Consider the following 15957-nt stretch of genomic DNA (forward strand, 5'->3'; position numbering starts at 1 on the left):
AGAGGGAAGGAAGGGGCCGTTGCCTGGAGAAGTGGGAAACCACAGAAAACCACTTCGAGGATAGCTGTGGTTGGAATCGAAACCCTTCTACTCAGTTGGCCTTCCGAGGTTGAGCGGACCCCGTTCCAGCCCTTCTCCCACGTTTCAAATTTCGTGGCAGAGCCGGGTATCGAACCCGAGCCTTCAGAAGTGGCAGGTGGTCACAATAACTACTTCTCCACAAAAGCGGACGTATCTGTATAATAAGTAATAACATATCCTGACTGACAGGTTCATCATTGCCGAGCCAAAACTACTGGACAGAATGGAATGACATTTTGGAGATTGATTTAAATTATAGAGTAAGTGCTCAATAAAAGAGGATTTTGGATATTCCATCGCAAAGGGGGGAAAAAGGGAGTGAGACGGGGTTAAATGTGCATATCGAAATGTTGATAATTTAGAGACGTAAAATTGGTATTTGGAGTCTCCTTTAAATATGAACAAAGAAGTACATTTTCGTGAAAGAAGCTGAAAAATGCGTTCAGTTATTTTTATGAGGACACTAATGTATAAAATACTGTAGATATTGCAGACATGGAAACTGGTATTTGGAACGTCCTTTTAAAATAAAGAAACACGTATTCTTTTGTTTTCGGAAAATGCATTTAAGGAGGGTGAAAAGAAGTGAAAATGGGGTTAGTTTTTAAATTGAGTAAATCTACAGTATATCACAAAATCAGAAGATGTCAAAGACGTGAAAATTGGTATTCGGAATCTCCTTTAAGAATAAAAAAATGTATTTTGTTTTCCCAAAATACACTTAAGGGGTTTAAATGTTTGTGGAAGGTATGGTATAGATTGAAAATATTTTATGAAGATACTTGCATTTAAAACTCTGGGGATGTTACAGACGAGAAAATTGGTTTTAGGAATCTACTTTAAACAGAAAAAAACACATATTTTAGTTCTAATAAAATCCACTTACGTGGCGGGCGGGGGGGTGGGGAGGGTTTTTGATAAGAAGTGTAGAAGGAGTTCAATTCTTTTCATGAGGATACATATATCTCTGAAAGTGAAAAGCGGCCGTGCGCTTAGGAGCGCCCAGCTGTGAGCTCGCATCCCGGAGATAGTGGGTTGGAACTCCACTGTCGGCAGCACTGAAGATGGTTTTCCATGGTTTCCCATTTCCACACCAGGCAAATGCAGGGGCTGTACCTTAATTAAGGCCACGGCCGCTTTTTCCCATTCCTAGGCCTTCCTTCTCCCATAAGACCTATCTGAGCTGGTGCGACGTAAAACAAATAGCAAAAAAAAAAAAAAAAAAAGAGTGAAAAACTTACAGACGTGAAAATTGGTATATACAAGGCAAGAGGCACCCACTAAAGGAGGTTTTCAAACAATTCCGCCAGTAAAGGGATGAAAAGGGGGTAAAACCCTAAAAACCCAAAATATTAATTCCTCCGAAACCGTTGGCCAGACAACGTTGAAATTGCACGCAATGATTGCTTCCTTATGCACTAGATATTAAATCATACAAGTTTAGAAAATAATTCAGCTCTTAAGGGCAAAAAGGGGTTAATAACCGAAAGGAAATATATTCCTTTCTCTGGAACCGTTTGACTTACCTTGAATGGCCAAAAGTCATGGGAAGGAGATTGCAGGCGAAAGGCTCCATTCAGGATCAAAATTCAGGACAGGTGTCGGTGAGAAATCGGTACCAGTCACTGCAGGTAGAACAACCGAGGGAAGATGAGGAACAGGGAACTGTTGCCGAGAAGTTTGTAAGTAGGGGAAAGGGAAGAGGTAGTAAAGGGAAATGTGGAGTAGTGGATAGGAAAAGACAGGTGGAACAGGGTCATGGGATGGAGAAAAGGGAGGAGGAATTAGCTTCTGCAGCTGTCAGGAAAGGTAGGACTGACCAGCAAGGGAGGGGATCCAATGAGGTGGGTAGGGTTGAGGCTCTGGTCATGGGGGACTCTATCGTTAGACATGTCGGGAAAGTGTGTGGAGGAAAGGGTACCAGGGTAGAGTGTTATCCAGGAATTAGGTTAAGACAGATGTTGAAGAAAGTAGAAGAGAAGGAGGAGGGAAAGGAGAAAGTGGTAGTGTTTCACGTTTGTACTAACAACGTAAGACAAGCAGGTATAAGTACCAACATAGTTGGGGATGTGTGGGATCTGGTAAATGCAGCACGGATAAAGTTTAAGGAAGAGGAGATTGTTATCAATGGAATACTGTGTAGGAGGGATACTGACTGGGAGGTGATTGGGGATTTAAATGAGACTATGGAGTGGGTATGTGGGAAACTGGGAGTGAAATTTCTAGATCCTAATGGGTGGGTAGGAGATAGGGATCTGTGCTCAGATGGCCTTCACTTAAACCGCAGTGGTACATATAAGTTAGGAAATTTGTTTAGAAGGGTTATAGGGAGGTACATTCAGGGAAACAGGGTGCGCTAGGCAGCGGTGTTAAGGGAACAGGGAACTGGAAATCAAGTAGGGATGACATAAAACTGTTAGTGCTCAACTGTAGAAGTATTGTAAAGAAAGGAATAGAGTTAAGTAATTTAATACATATATACTTACCATCTATTGTAATAGGAGTTGAATCATGGCTGAGAAATGATATAATGGCTGCAGAAATTTTCTCACGGAACTGGAGGGTGTATCGTAGAGATAGGATAGGTAGGAGGGGGAGTATTCATTCTCGTGAAAGAAGAATTTGTAAGCTACGAAAATGTTAAAGATGACAAGCACGAAATTCTAGGGGTAAGGCTCATTTCTAAAGATAATAGGCAACTAGATGTCTTTGGAGTGTACAGACCAGGAAAGGGTAGCGCAGATGCTGATTCAGAATTATTTGATAAGATAATCAGCTATGTGGGAAACGATAAGAAAAGATACCTGATCGTAGCGGGTGATCTCAATTTACCAAATGTCAATTGGGAAGGTAATGCGAACGACAGGAAGCCTGACCAAAAAAATGGCAAATAAGTTAATATGGGAAGGGCACCTGATTCAGAAAGTGGTGGAACCAACTAGAGGGAAGAATATTCTGGATGTGGTGCTGGTAAAACCAGATGAGCTCTAAGCAGAAACCGAAGTAATAGATGGTATTAGTGATCACGAAGCTGTTTTGTGGTAATTAAAAATAAATGTGAAAGAATGGAAGAGATTAAAATTAGGACTGTTAGGCAGTGCCATATGGCTGATAAAACAGGCATGAGGGAGTTTTTAATAAGCAACTATGATCGGTGGAAGTCGGTAAATCAAAATGTAAACAGACTCTGGGATTGGTTTAAAGCATTTGTCGAGGAATGTGAAAATAGGTTTGTACCTTTAAAGGTGGTAAGGAATGGTAAAAATCCACTATATTATAACAGGGAAGTAAAGAGACTAAGACGGAAGTGCAGGTTGGAAAGAAATAGAGTTAGAAATGGCTGTTGAAGTAAGAAGAAATTGAAGGAACTTACTAGGAAATTGAATCTAGCAAAGAAGTCAGCTAAGGATAGCATGATGGCAAGCATAATTGGTGGCCACACAAATTTTAGTGAAAAATGGAAGAGTATGTATAGGTACTTTAAGGCAGAAACAGGTTCCAAGAAGGACATTCCAGGAATAAGTAATGAACAAGGGGAGTGTGTATGCGAGGATCTTCAAAAGGCAGAAGTATTCGGTCAGCAGTATGTAAAGATAGTTGGTTACAAGGACAATGTCCAGACAGAGGAGGTGACTAATACTAAAGAAGTATTAAAATTGACCTATGACAGCAATGACATTTACAGTAAGATACAAAAGTTGAAAACTAGAAAAGCTGTTGGAATTGATAAGGTTTCGGGGGATATACTCAAGACGATAGGTTGGGATATAGTAACATATCTGAAGTACTTGTTTGATATTTGTTTGCACAAAGGAACTTTACCAAACGAATGGAGAGTTGCTATAGTAGCCCCCGTATATAAAGGAAAGGGTGATAGGCATAAAGCTGAAAATTACAGGCCAGTCAGTTTGACATGCATTGTATGTAAGCTTTGGGAAAACATTCTTTCTGATTATATAAGACATGTTTGCAAAATTAATAATTGGTTTGGCAGAAGGCAGTTTGGGTTTAGGAAAGGTTATTCCACTGAAGCCCAACTTGTAGGATTCCAGCAAGATATAGCAGATATCCTGGATTCAGGAGGTCAGTTGGACTGTATTGCGATTGACTTATCTAAGGCATTTGATAGGGTAGATCATGGGAAACTACTGGTCAAAATTGAGTGCAATTGGACTTGACAAAAGAGTGATTGAATGGGTGGCTCTGTTTCTAGAAAATAGAACTCAGAGAATTAGATTAGGTGAAGCTTTATCTGTCCCTGTAAGAATTAAGAGGGGAATTCCTCAAGGCAGTATTATTGGACCTTTATGTTTTATTATATATATCAATGATATGTGTAAAGAAGTGGAATCAGAGATAAGGCTTTTCGCAGATGATGTTATTCTGTACAGAGTAATAAATAAGTTACAAGATTGTGAGCAACTGCAAAATGACCTCGATAATGTTGCGAGATGGACAGTAAGCAATGGTATGATGATAAAGGGGGATAAAAGTAAGATTGTGAGTTTCACGAATAGGAAAAGTCCTATCAGTTTTAATTACTGCGTTGATGGGGTGAAAGTTCCCTTTGGGCATCATTGTAAATACCTTGGTATAAATATAAGGAAAGATCTTCATTGGGGTAATCACATAAATATGATCGTAAATAAAGGGTACAGATCTCTGCACATGGTTATGAGAGTATTTAGGGGTTGTAGTAAGGATGTAAAGGAGAGAGCATATTTGTCCCTGGTGAGACCTCAACTTGAGTATGGTTCCCGTGTATGGGACCCTTACCAGGATTACTTGATTCAGGAACTGGAAAAAATCCAAAGAAAAGCAGCTCGATTTGTTCTGGGCGATTTCCGACAAAAGAGTGGCGTTACAAAAAAGTTGCAATGTTTGGGCTGGGAAGACTTGGTAGAAAGGAGACGAGCTGCTCGACTAACTGGTATGTTCCGAGCTGTCAGTGGAGAGGTGGCGTGGAAGGACCATCCGTAGACGAATAATTTTGGATGGTGTCTTTAAAAGTAGGAAAGATCACAATATGAAGATAAAGTTGGAATTCAAGAGGACAAATTGGGGCAAATATTCGTTTATAGGAAGGGGAGTTAGGGATTGGAATAACTTACCAAGGGAGATGTTCAATAAATTTCCAATTTCTTTGCAATCATTTAAGAAAGGCTAGGAAAACAACAGATAGGGAATCTGCCACCTGGGCGACTGCCATAAATGCAGATCAGTAGTGACTGTGTGATAGTACATATATCACACCCCCGAATTATATGTAGAATTTAGAGATATTACTGTCAGTATTCGATTTATTATTATTATTATTATTATTATTATTATTATTATTATTATTATTATTATTATTTCATTTATATATTTTGTCATTTATATTGGTACGCTGGAAGATATCCACATATGTAGGTATGAGTAATTTGTTTTGCACGAGTGGGAAAACATTGCTTTAATAACTCTGGTAATTTGAATGAGTCATATGGCTACCCCAGTGTGTGTTGTGATGTACTTGTGTCGGGAAATTCATGAGTCATGTATATATCCCAGCCTGATGAGATGAGCTTGTTGTTGTATTGGGAAAATTTAGTGACTCATGGAATATACCCCAGAGTTTGTTATTGTCTTGGGAGGAAGAAGTAGTTCAGGGCTTGGTCTTGATTTGGGTTCACTCATGATTGGCTGGCAAGCACCAATCCAGACGTATCATCTGAGAGGAGGGGGATGTTGATGTCTATAAAGGTTGATCATACGGCGGCAACCTGGAACATTGTAAGGGGACATTGTAAAGGTGATTGTAGAGGTGATTGTAAAGGAACGAGAAGGAAGATAACTACAACTACAACTGAGGCACTGTACGGGAAGGAAGTGGTGCTGATACACGGTACTGGAGTGACACGGCTGCAATGGACTGGACTTCAAACGTTCGTGGAGCGTAGACTTGTTATGTTCGTGGAAAGTGGCTGATTGTGGAGAGTGCTTGCGCATTAAGTATTGTAGCACTTGTGGCGGCCTAGCATTATATGTTGGTGAAAGCTATCTCAGACTTTCCATAATTTATGTTGAGGATCGACAGACGTGTGTATATATATTTACAACAAGTGTTAAAATATGTGAACACAGTAGTACAAGGTACAGTATCTGTGTGATGTGATAACTGCCGATTATGAGAATCGGTAAGTCGAATTGATATAGAGACAGTGAAGGGTATTTATCTTCATACATGTACATTGTTCATCGGACTATCTACAAATGGTAGCTTAGTTCTCGCTTTCGTTTTCCCACGATTTTCATTATTATTGTTGTTGTTGTAAATATGGAGTCTTCCAGCAATATTTTATGTGTGTATTATATGTAGAATGTTGTATGTTGATGAGGTGCTCATGCACGGAATTTGTTAAGAATATAGTTAGCTATGTTAGAATCAGTGTTATTGATGAACCTAGGTGCAGTTCCTACCTAATTAGTCGTTTTCAGGAGGTTAGGTAAGGCCTGCAGCAGATGTACCAGTACGCAGCATTATGTACACGCCCTGGGATATAAAGTTTATCATGCTCTTATCTAAATTCGAGGGATCCATTCTGGTGAACTCTGGCGCCCATACTACGGACATTTCGGTTAATTATGCTTATTAATTTTATTAAGTTTTTGAGTAATTTTATTTATATATTTTTATTTATGATTATATTTATTATTATCACCAAATAAGTTACAACTGATTGATCTGAACCCACGCATCTTGCACCTTGAGAACGCCTCCCAGACCAAAAATGAGCCACCACCCGACTGGACACAACCTTGTTGACACACCGGATCCATACCTTGATGAGGAATTCGTCACACTCTCACACGCCCATCAGCTCGATACAGCTGGATCCGGAATTCTTCGGACCATACCACACTTCGCCATTTTTCCATTGGCGACGTTCGCAGGCCCATCCACATCGTTGAGCTCTGTTTCGAAGTGTCAGCAAAGTGACACGATTTGGTCATCGACTGGTGAAGCCTATGCGGTGCAGTTTCCTCCTTACAGTCCTGGTAGAAATGGGTTCCTGGCTCCCAAGTTTCGACTGGGCGGTGATCTGACTCAAAATAGGCCGTCGAGCGCCCAGTATGATTCTCAGGAGTCGACGTGATATCCTTTTGTTCGACACCTGTGGTCTCCCGTGCGGCGGTTTACGCAGGTGGTAATATTCTCTCTGCGATTTTGCAGATCTCGAATTCGCGTGTAATATCGCAATGCTATCACCCATGCGCCGTGAGTCGATGATCATCTCACGTTCAAAGTATGTGAACTCGCGATATGTTGCCATCTTCAAGACACTGATGTCTGGGACACACTGTTCAGCTATGCCGCAGCTAGCCGCAACGCTCAGTGGTCATACACGGCATATTTTCTAATGGGACAGCCCTTCCCGTGACTTTCGGCCACTCAGAGTACAAGGTTAAAATTTAACATGATGGTTCCTCCTGGATGTCTTAGATTTTCAATAAATCGTAGTTTTAAAATAATACACCCCTAAGTTTTTTGACAAGGGGTAGGGGCTGACAATATAAATATTGATTTCTCTCCAACCGTTTGACATATGGGCCTGAAATTTCACATGATGGTTTTCCTATATGTCTTAGATTTTTAATAAGAATTAGTACTAACAATACACCCCTAAGGGGTAGAGGGGGCCTAATAAAAGGCTACTATGCCTGCTATTCAGTCAAGAAGTAGCAGTAGTAACTGCATCATGAGGAAAATGAATGGCTCCTATATGTAATAACGTTTAAATAAGAAATGGTCTTAAATCAGTACACCCTAAGGGTGTTCAACTGCGGGGGGGTGCTGGAGCTGACGACAGAAATATTAATTTACCTCAAACCGTTTAACATACAAGTTTGAAACTTCACATGATGATTGCTCCTATGATCAATATATTTAAGTAAGAAGTGGTCTTCAACCAACACACCCTCATGACATAATATTCATTTATCTGAAACCGTTCGACATACGAGGTTAAAATTTCAAGAATGTTTGCTCCTATATGTCTTAGATTTGAATTAATAAAAGGTCTTGAAACAATACATATCCTGTAGATTTCGGCAGGGTGGGGGGTGGGGGAGGTGACTACTTAAGACAAAATGAATCATCCTTCCAAACGGTTTGAAGTATGAATTTGAAATTTTACAACAACTTTGGATGTTGTAGGTGTCAAATATGATACAATTTAAAATATTACATTTATAAGGATTGCAATTATGTAGAAGTAGTTGAGTTGTAAGACTAAGTTGTACTTCCCCTTAAAACTGTAACAAACACCACCACCACCACAACAACAACAACAACAACAACAACAACACCAACAGCCAAGGTACTCGACGGATTTTCCTACTCTTGTTCTTTATTGGCAAAAATTGTTATTTGTAAAACTCTGGGGTTTAAGTGAAATAACCTTGAACTTGATACACAACTGGATGAGCATTTGTTTGAGACGGTATACCGGTAACGGTACCTACGAATTCTTGCGGGGTTGAATGTACAATTTTTAAAGATATACGACTCTCATATTGCTAATCATTTTCCACAAGCTTAATAATAAAGGAGGTTTAATTTCGAATTTTATCAGAGGTCGGTGCTGCCATCTCTAAACACTACATTCTATTTGATTTTTAATAAGAAGTGCTCTTCGAACAATACACCCCTAAGTGGTTTTGACTGGGGGATGAAGAAAGATGACAGTTGCACTCACTTCAATGAAACCGTTTGAATTACGATGTTAAACTTCAGATCGTATCCTGGGTGTCAAATAACAGAAAGTTTGAAACAAATTTAAACCCTCAGAGAGTTAATTGGGGTTAAGATCCGAAAACAGGTGTATTCATTTCTTCCTCCAAAACTGTTGAACGTACGAAGACAAAATTCCAAATAGCGGTATATATTTTTATTCGTAGGTGTGAATTAGGAAATATTCTTAAACACCCCACCATTAAGGGGTTAAATGGGGGTTATTTCCGCAAAGGAAATTATTCATCCCTACAAAACCTTTTGATCTGCTAATTTGTAATTTTACGAGAATGCTTTTCGTTTGTGTCCTAGATATAAAATATCGCTTCAAAATATTTCCAGCCTTCGGGCTGAATACACAACAAGCACAAGTGTTTTAGATGGTTGTTAACTGACAAAAAATACAATATCCGGGCCAGATCTTAAAATTTTACATGAAAGGTGTTCTTCTACATCCTAGATGTTAAGAAATGCTTTTTAAACATTCAGCTCCCAGAAAACATTCGTTCACAGGTTGATCTCTTTTACATCCTATATGTTAAATAATATAGGGTTTGAAACATTCCATTTCTTATGTATGGGATCCTAATGCGTGTTACATAAGGAAATTAATAATCATTCCCCGAAATCGTTTGATGTACGAACTGATGGTGTATTTTACACGCTCGGTCGACAGTATACTCTCCAAAATGTATTTTTTTAAAAGCAATTTAAAACCGTAGCGAAGCACGAGTATCTTTCTAGTTTACAATATTTGTCACATTTTCACTGCTCGTCTGAACATGAATCGCTTGAACTTGGCTAACGAATAAAAGTTGCTACACTTTCCAGCGACAAGGACGAATAATAATTTTAAATATTCCATATAGCTTTAAAAACAGACCACAGCAAGTAAATTATTAAAAAATAAAATAAAATAAGTGATCTATCAGTAAAATAAGTGCTGAAATGGTCGGACTCGTATTCGAAACCTTCAGCTGCCAACGTCAATGCGTTAGTGACTACGCCACACAGACACGTCGGAATTATCAGGTGGAATAAGAACAAAAATGCGTGAGGAGAGATTTTAAACGTTATATTTTGAACAAAATAGGCCCTTTGGTAAAAATGCTCGAGCAGGGCTTAACAATTTTAATAAAAGGTAAATTCTCAAAATTTGAACACTTTTCCAGAAAACCACATGGCGACCTCCCCTTGTCAGTAGAATGCTCCCATTCATTTTCCATGACATAAATCAATATTTGGAATGTTTTCAATTTTCTATTCCAATGGAACTAGGCTAGCTTGGAGGTGAAGTATTCTCGTAATACACCTATGATAAACATCGACGAAGCTATTTATTTCGTTATTAGTGCAAAATTAGGCACAGTAACAAATGGAATCCTGAAAATGCAGTAACAGATGAACAAGAGGAGTATGGTTTAAATTCTAGGTGATATCGTACAAGTTTCTACAGATGGCCAAGGGTATGTGAAATTCCTCGTAAATCACCCCAGAGGTATGTTAAATACACTAATATGGTACATGTTTCGTCCCAGAGAACGTCATCAGTTAGAGTGATAAATAAATATATCTTCGTATCGGTCTCAAGAACACCTTACCGATCCGAAGATATTATTTATTCATAACTAATGAACAATAGTTTTATACTTAACATTTTGTGATGGTCGTGTTATGGAGGATTTAAATGTAATTAAATACTGTCTTCCTCTTATAGTACCGTACGTAAGACGGCTGTAAATAAAGTAGGTTCAACGTAGTTGAGACACTCGTAGGAGTGTGAATTTGATGGGCATCCACTTGGGAGTGTTGTTTCTGTGTGGTGTTGAAGTGAAGAGTGTCGATTTCACCGCTCTGAAGCATGTAATCTAAAGGTAAACGGCGTTCGTGGATTAAAATCGAGGTAGCCCGTGGCAAAAATGAATCAGAATGTTATCAAAGATTACGTGAAGCCTATGTCGAGAATGCATTACCGTATAATACGGTCGCAGGATGGGTCAAGGCGTTTCGTGCGGGTCGGAATGAGATTGCGGATTTGCACCGCACAGTTCAGCCGCACATTCCTCAAGATTAGATTAACATCATGACTGGTCTCGTCTCTGTAGAACATCGACGGACTGTCCGGGAAATATCCGTAGAGGTTGGTCTCAGTCACCAAACGGTGTGGCACATACTGACGAAATGTCTTAACATGAGGAAAATTGCGTCTCTTTGGGTTTTACGTCGTCTCACCGACGTACAGAAATGGCACTGGCATGCACTGGCTGGCATCCATCTGGACAGACTGCAACGAAGGAGACGCATTTCTGCTGGGTATTGTCGCCATTTGTTAAACCTGGGCACGAGCCTACTAGCCTGAATTAAAGCGTCAATCGATGGAATGGCGCCACCCAGGTTTGCCCCCACCCACAGAAATTTCGACAGAAGCCCAGAGAGTGAAACTTATGCTGACTGTGGGTTACGTCTACTACGAGGGTGTTATTCTTACGCATGCTGTGCCTGAGGAACAAGTCGTCAACAGTGACTACTATTGCCGATTTCTGGAGCGACATCTGGGTACGGCTATGCGGCGCAAACACCCACGTTTATTGCGAGATGATCGGCCTATCATGTTGCATTTCGACGCACGTTGTCATGTCGTAGACAATGTCAAGCTCTTATTGCAACGGTGGCATTGGCAGGTCTTGGAACACCCTCCATACTCAACAGATATGAGTTCTTGTGACGTCAACCTGCTTTGAAAGTTGAAGGAACACCTCCGAGCCCGCCAACTTCCAGACATGGCATCTATACTCCGCGCAGTAGAGCGCTCCATCGCTGTCATCAACAAAGAGCGGCTTCCCAGCAGTCCCCAATGGCTTCCCGACATTTGGCAAAAGGTCATTTCGGCTGACTACATTAAAGGAATGCAATATAATTGTACTTGTAGTTCATTAAATATTGTGTTCTATCTGTATTGCCACTACATTTTATACAGCACTGGTAAAATTTCAAGGACTAGTACATTCGTACATAACGTGGCTGGAGCATGGCAAAGCTCTAGTTACTGAATCTCTGGTTGAACCACTTCACTGACAGTTGTCCTGAGTTCACAATATTGTTCCCTATCCACTAATTAACCTTGACTTGCTGTACAATTGCACACATTTGAATTAAATCACATGGCGTGGATAGTGATAAATGGGCCTGCGGATGAACTGGTAGTTGATGTTATTCGTCGACATCTGGTCATAGCCCCGAAACCATACGTCGTCGTGACCCATTTACCAATATTTAATCACCCGGGTCACGTTTAATATCACAAACTGTCTCAGAACTGTAGTATATTAATTTTGAATTTGAATTCTGCAGTAATTTATGTAGAATTTACAGTTGAAATAAATAGTCTCAGCATCCAATTTTGGCGCTTTGTTTGGCTCGGGGTTTTCGTTTGGAACGAAACATTTAACTTCGATGGGACACAGACATCGCGTTGTCTCTTATTTCTTCACTCCTTTCTCTGTCTAGCAACCTTCAACGTTACTAGACGTTGAGGTCATCGTCCCACGCTAGTTTTTTCTTAGCAAAATTTTTCATTGAACTGGAGCCAGTGTTGAGTTTTCGGTTTTACAACTTAACCCACTAATGCCCACCGTATGATATACCATACGCAAAACGTGCTTTCCATATTGCGTTATATCTAAGTCACCGTGACTGTTTTGCAATTTTTAAAGTTATCATTTAGCGCATCAGGGACGGAAATAATTTTTCCTAGGTAATGGCATTGTTGTTTTCCTCCTGTTACGATGATAGTTGGCAAGAAAGTGCGGGTAGCGCAGCAGGATGACAAAAATAACGCACTGGTGAGTATTTATAATTATTGTGGAATTGAGCTATGAAAAATTAATCATATTTCAGTATATTTGTTACGGGAATAGTATGAGGATTTGACCTCGTATGATAATTACTATCTTCACTGATCGAGATGGCATTCAAACACAAATATCTTTTAACGTATTTAATATCATACTCTGGGCATTCGCAAGATGAAATTTTTCAATTTCAGATAAAATACAATAACGGATGGGGAGGCCATTCTGAACATTCTGGACAGCTTAGGAAATGGTGATTTTGATAATGACCCATTTTCAGAAGCAGATGAAATAAGATTAGTGCTTACGGGAGCAGTTGATGACAATGACAGTGATCAAGACGATGGGCCTAGTGATTTTAATGATTGTGCTACAGCTTGGGATGTAGGGAAGAGTGTACTTAGACAGGGAATCGAGGTCAGAGGGTAAAGAAAACTCCTTGTGGCTTAGAAGAGTGACTCGGTGTATGCATTTTTGAAAATACAGAGAGAGTATTTACTGCAGCTGATGAGAATCAAGTACCACTACAGAAGGCTCCTACAATTACAGAATCCACTGATGTATCTCCCGAATGGAATAAACCCAGGAATCCACAAAAGAAAGTAAAGGAAGTAAGGAAAGTAATAAATTGGGTAAACAAAAAGCTTAAGAAGTCAGTGACGTTTACGGAGAGAGATGTGACAGAACCATCGTGCGTTGAAGACTGCAGTGTCAGTAAGTTCACTCCAGTGCTTTGTTCAGTTCCATATGATGAAGCGATTACTAACTGGTGATGGAGAGAATCATGAAAACAAACAATACAATGTTTTCTGTGGTTACTGTTACTAAGAAGTTTCTGTTGTATTACAAAAAACAACAGTAGGCTTCAAAATTCGCTTCAGATCACGCTAACACATCATATGATAGATGGGAAATAGGGACTTTCCCCACGAGTATTCCTTGCCCCAGAGGGTTCTGAATTATTTAAATTCCATCTATAATATCAGTATTCTGTTTTTAGTTCTAATTTATGTTGCAATAAATTATTTTTGTTCTTAGTAAATCATAAGGGGCTGCCTGGCCGAGGCGGTAAAGGCGTGCTCGGTTCGCCCGGAAGGACGTGGTTTCCGATCCCCGTCAGGAAGTCGTAAAATTTAAGAAATGAGATTTCCACTTCCGGAGGTGCATATGGCCCTGAGGTTCACTCAGCCTACACCAAAAATGAGTACCAGGTTAATTCCTGGGGGCAAAGGCGGCCGGGCGTAGAGCTAACCACTCCACCCCATCACGTGCCGAGGTTAACAATGGTGGAAGCCTTTACCTTCCACTCCTCCAAGGGCCTTCATGGCCTGTACTGAGGTGACTTTGCTTTTTTTGCTTATTAAATCATAACTATATTTGGTGTAATATGTTACCCCCTACTGCCCAGTGTATGATATATATCATACGCCAAAAAAATGGTCCTTAAAATTGAAATATTCAGATTTTTTAAGTATTCTTGCTTCAAGGATCGGTTATAGATGTAATGTTGAAAAAAGTACTAGAAAACTCGAAAAAATATTTTCTGGGCATTAATGGGTTGAGTTTACAATCATAACAAACCATTATTTCAAGGGATTCGGTAACCTTAGCTTTTCTGCTGGGATAGTCTGTTGTTTTGCGAGCAGGAATGTACTGTGAATTCTGCTGTACTCTCTGAATTTATATTTAATATTTCTCAAATTATATATTATATCGAAATACCCTATGGGTATGGGTGCACTATGTCGGAAATCCCCAAGAACAAATCGTTCTGCTTTCCTTTGGATCTTTTCCAGTTCTCGTATGAAGTGGTCCTGGTATGGGTCCTGTGTACTGGAACCATACTCTAATTGTAGTCATACCAGGGACTTACACGCCCTGTCCTATACATCCTTACTACAATCCCAGGTTACTCTCACAACCATGTGAAGGTATCCGTAACCTTTCCTAACAATCTCGTTAATATGTATACGCCAATGAAGTACAATGAGGTACCTGCACGCCGAACAACAAACTACCCCAGCAGAAAAGCTAAGGTTTTGCCAAATCCCTTGAATTAGGTACCATCACCTCATCAACACAGTACATAAATCTGAGAGGACATTTAATCTAGTTTATCATCATACCATTGTTTACTAAGCATCTCACAACATTGTCTCGGTCCCCCTGCAGTCTCTCATAATCCTCCAACAGTGCCTGATTTCCCATGTGTTCATTTCAACTTTAGATTTGTACTTGTATTTTAAAAAATTCCCAATATCTCGTTTGTTTATAACGAAGGGTTGTTTATGTGCTTGTTAAAAGAGTTCGATGAATTTCATCTCCGGGGGTTACGCCGTTTTATAATACAGATAGTTTATTCCTAGTCATTATATGAGTTCGATGCGGTTTTCACCCGTTTAATCTCTTTCAGAAGGTTAGGTGAGGCCCGTAGTAGATGTACTCGTATACAGATTCATATGTAGGTCGTAGGAGATAAGAGAAAATTTATCACGTTCTGTTTAAATCCAAGGGATGAATTTTGGTTAACTCTGACGCCAAAATACGTGTATTCCACATTATTACACTCACTTTATTTATTTAAAGTAAATTAAGTAGGGTCAAGAATATTACAAATAGCGACCAATGTGGTAGAAGTTAAACAAGATTAAACTTACCTAACGTCTACATCAAGACACACATCCCTTCTAACATTATACTTCACTTTTGTGAAGCTTCCGTTATCAAACTTGGCTTGATATACAGCGATCGTTGAAATTTACGAAGATTAAAATCTTTTATGGAAAAACAAGTGATTCATCCATTCAACAGTAAGAGTTTCTCTCTTTCGTAACTTATATTTAATGAAATGGTTGCCCCCGGCACAGCTTCGTAGTCACGAAAATAGAAGATTAACTTTTTATTTCACAATTTAAATCCAATCGATAGAGTAATAATTGCGATATCATCAGAAATACCCCGTCAATAGACAGCATATACACGTTTTACTAAAAGTTTCAAATGCTATTTCTTATGCACGCAATGTTTTCAAGCTTGATGGAGGGCAAGTTACTTCCATTGTGTCAATGGACTGATTTGATTCTTATCTTTGAAGAATCTATAAATATTTACCGTACTTCGTGCTTCTGCTGTTTTCCCAGGACCAGAACGAAAGCATCCTCAACATTGCAGTGATGTAATAATCATGGGAGAAAGTTTTCCATTTTCACGCTGTCGTTCACGAAAACATTTCAAAAATTTCACCCTTTAAAA

This window comes from Anabrus simplex, chromosome 2 (assembly GCF_040414725.1).
Source record: "Anabrus simplex isolate iqAnaSimp1 chromosome 2, ASM4041472v1, whole genome shotgun sequence".
Classification (NCBI taxonomy): Eukaryota; Metazoa; Arthropoda; class Insecta; order Orthoptera; family Tettigoniidae; genus Anabrus; species Anabrus simplex.